At 38.0% G+C, this 4100-nt stretch overlaps 1 pseudogene; it reads left to right on the forward strand.

Annotated features, from left to right (window-relative positions):
- Nucleotides 1–1156: 1156 nt before the first annotated feature.
- Nucleotides 1157–3796, forward strand: LOC115968419 (annotated as a pseudogene).
- The last annotated feature ends 304 nt before the right edge of the window (nucleotides 3797–4100 follow it).

Below are 4100 nucleotides of genomic sequence, written 5' to 3' on the forward strand. Positions count from 1 at the left end.
ATATCCCTTTCCATGGCAAACCAAGAGAGTCTAGGATCACACTCAGGTATTAAAACCACAGCGAGTGTACCCGCTCTGATACCAATTGAAAGCTCGAAAATGTGTTAAAAACACAAGAGCTGTTTAGACCCCCAAATTAAAGTTACGGCTCAATAGATTTTACACTAACTTAATTCTAAGTGTGGAATAGTGTAAATCGAATGGATAAAAAAACAAGCTACTCTAATCCATAATCAAGACAATACAGCAGTAAAAAGGAATGTAAAAGAGTAGGAAAGAGAGATGCAAACACAATATAACACGCCGATGTGTTATCAAAGAGGAAATCGAAGAACTAGGCGAAAAACCTCTCCGCCGCCCTTCAAGCGGTAATCGATCCACTCGACAATCAGTTGGGATACATGGGTTAGCAAGAGACCCTCTAAGCCTAATCTACTCGATGTACCTAAGCCCTCCAAACTCCTACTCTAACAAGGCTTCTCGGAACCGTATCTTGTCTAGCTCTCCGGATCCCGCAACAAGCTCCATGTTGCATCTACCATCCTAGGCTTCTTCCAATACTTCCCAGCAACACCGAAACTTCACTTGACACTTTGAAAGGGTGTGGTAAGTGTTTGAGCTATCAACCTCTCAATGGTATAGAAATGGAGATGTAGGAGTTGAGAAAAATCCACAAGTAATTGTGTAGAGGATTGTGGGTATCACAATCTCTAACTCTCAAGGTGTTTGGCTAGGGTTTTCTCTCAGAATCACTCCTCAACATTTGTGGGTAATGTGGGTATAAATAGTATAGGCACAAAAAGTGCGTATTAGAATTGACAGTCTGGCAAAACAGAATGTCTCTTGGGAAGGCCTTACTCGCGAGATACTCGCGAGACACAACTGTCTCCATCCTATCCTGACTCTTCACATTCCAGCATGTGCAAGTCATATGGGTCACTTCGCGGGATGCTTAGTCGCGAGATATCCGCGAAAACTCTTCAATCTTCAATTGCTTGAGTGTTCACACACACTCTCTCTCTCTCTCTATCACACAACCCTTACAATCAAATCCCATAATAAATACAGGGCACAAAAGATTGAATAAATTATAATCAAATTTGGCACGGAATTAAAGCCGACAAAACACATAATTGTAAATTACAACTTTACGAACATGAAGATGGGTTTCATACTTATGAGGTCCACCGTCCACCTCTATGTGAGAATGGAAGTTGTATGTAGTTATTATTCAAAGTATAATAAATCCTCTTTTAATTTGGGCATGATAAGTAATTTGGATCTTTGTGGATTTAGGACAGAGTGGTTTTGGATTTGGATGGCCATGGGCTTACAGTTACTATTTCAATGTCTGAAAGTTGAGTGAAAGGGGTTTTCCAAATGCGGGTGGTGTAAGAAGAAAATGCAGAAAGAAATATGAACGCACCACATATTGAACATGAATAAGAATTTATACAAATAAATAAATAAAAGGACTATATCACTTGATTAAACTTTAACCATTTTGTTTAATAAATACGACAGAAATTAATGTGTCATTTTAATGAATTTTTATTGTCCATAAACCTAAACATCGTGAAATCAAGCTTATCTTCTTTGGCTGTTGCAAGGTAATGTCCTCAATCAATATGTCAGAACAACACAAACTATAGGTTCAAATATATATGATATTTTTGTTTACGTACAGAAGATTACTTTGAAAGTTTTAGTAATGAATATTTTTGTTGATGGAAGCAGGTTCCCACATGTTCCTGGGAATCTGGGATATATAATGAAGTGCAGGTGGAAGCATGGAAGAAATTGGTGGATGCAGTTCATGCCAAAGGTGCCATCATTTTCTGCCAATTGTGGCTTGTCGGCTGTGCATCTCATCAAGGTGCCTATCTATCTATCTATCTATCTGGAAATTGAAGTTATATAATTGTAAATTGATCAAATTCTCATTAATCTCAAATGATGCTTCTTTCATAACTTCTTTTGGATTCAAGATTCATTGCTTTCTTCCTGAAGACAAGATGATCGATGTTATTATTATTATTATTAGTAGTAGTAGTAGAAGCGAGCTGACCATTTTAGCTGGTGTCTTTGACCAATTGATTAGTTTATCAATCCGGTGGGGCGCCTCCAATTTCATCGACGAGCAAGCCCATATCAAATAGATGGAGAGTTCTCTTGCTAGACGGGTCCTATGGCATATACCCGAAGCCTAGAGCCCTGGAAACTTATGAAATATTGGATATTGTGGAGCATTATCGCAGGGCAGCATTGAATGCCATTCGAGCAGGTTTGTTAATTTGTCTTTATCAGTTTGTGACTATGTCATGCGATTGCTTTAGTTCTAAGCTTCTGATGACTTTAGCTTAATTACTTTAACTGCTAATTGGGGTGAAGCCCGTTTTAAGTTTTAACTAAAAGGCCATCATAACTTTGTACGACTCTGCTTTGTAGTAACATGGGGCACGTTAAGTGACTATGAGTGTGTCTCCTTCTAGTGGCTATTGAATAGATTACAAGTGGAAAGGCTGCATATATGTGAAATGCCAAATGTCAATGTCATACCCGTGCATATAGTTTTGGACTTGATTGGTCCCCCAATTCTTTAGTTGCTCACAGGTGCATCAAAATATTAAAGATAAGAAGAGCTTAGGATTTCAGAAATTTTATAAATAGCAAATGGTTATTATAATTTTGAAAATTTAAGCATCACTTAGTAAGCATTTTATTTTTCTTTAACCAGTTTGCAATGAGAATTCAAATTGTTTGTAAAAATTAATTATAATACAGGACATATAATTGCCTCAAGGTTACCTTTTCACACTGCACCATTGATTGAAGTTTGATGCAATGGATTTGTTTGTCTTCCATGGTGCATCTTACTGACAAACAAGCAGTTGTTATTATGTTCAAGTATCATCATATATAATCTTCATGTAATGCAATTTATCAAAAAAATATAAAAATAATCTTCATGTAATGCAGGTTTTGACGGATTTGAGATTCATGGGGCACATGGCTACCTCATCGGCCAATTTTTGAAGGATGGGATCAATGATCGAACAGACGCGTATGGTGGCTCAATTGACAATCGATGCAAATTCTTATTGCAGGTGGTTAAAGCAGTAGTGGCAGCCATTGGCGCAGAACGAGTTGGAGTGAGAATTTCTCCAGCAATTGATCACCTGGATGCCACAGAGTCCGACCCACTTGGCCTAGGCTTGGCAGTGATTGATAGACTTTAACAAACTCCAAGTAGAATAGGCTCAAAACTCACTTATCTTCATGTGACTCAGCCTCGATACACAGCTTATGGTCAGACAGAATCTGGAAGACCTGGCACTGAAGAGGAGGAAACTCACCTAATTAGGGCCTTCAGAAAAGCTTATCAGGGAACCTTTATCTGTAGTGGTGGCTTCACTCGATAGCTAGGAATGCAAGCTTTGTCTCAAGATGAGGCTGATTTGATATCTTATGGTCGCCATTTTATCTCAAACCCGGACTTGGTCATGAGGTTTAAGATCAATGCACCCCTAAATAAGTACATTAGAAAAACTTTCTATACACAGGATCCTGTTGTTGGGTACACAGACTACCCTTTTCTGACTAAGGGAGGAAAGGAGGGATTGTCCCGCCTCTGATAGCTTGGGACATATTAGCTGAATAATTGCTTGTATGTTACTCTAATAATTGCCTATGTATGCTCTTTGCATGTCTTGTTTTGGGCTTAAACTTGATATACTTTCGTTGTGGAGACTGGAGACTTAAGAGTGATAATAGTGAACAGAAGTAATTTTAAATATGCATTGTACGCTACAAATTTCTGAAACAAATCTTCATTAGTTAGTGATATGGCATGGAGCTTTTTATGCACTGTAAGTCTGTAACGTACAGGAAATTTAAATCATTTGATATTGCTAGCTAAAATTGGTTTGCTATTGGGTGATATGCCTCGGTTTTTTAGCGATTAGTACAAATCCCTATGATATGTTATGGGGTTGTCAATTCTGTTCTAGAAATTATTTCAGTCTGCCCATTAGCACAAGATCAAATTTGAGGGGGCCCAAACATAACCAAAAAAGAATTCATGAAAATCATAAAATAAC

This window comes from Quercus lobata, chromosome 11, assembly GCF_001633185.2.
Source record: "Quercus lobata isolate SW786 chromosome 11, ValleyOak3.0 Primary Assembly, whole genome shotgun sequence".
In the NCBI taxonomy this organism is placed as follows: Eukaryota; Viridiplantae; Streptophyta; class Magnoliopsida; order Fagales; family Fagaceae; genus Quercus; species Quercus lobata.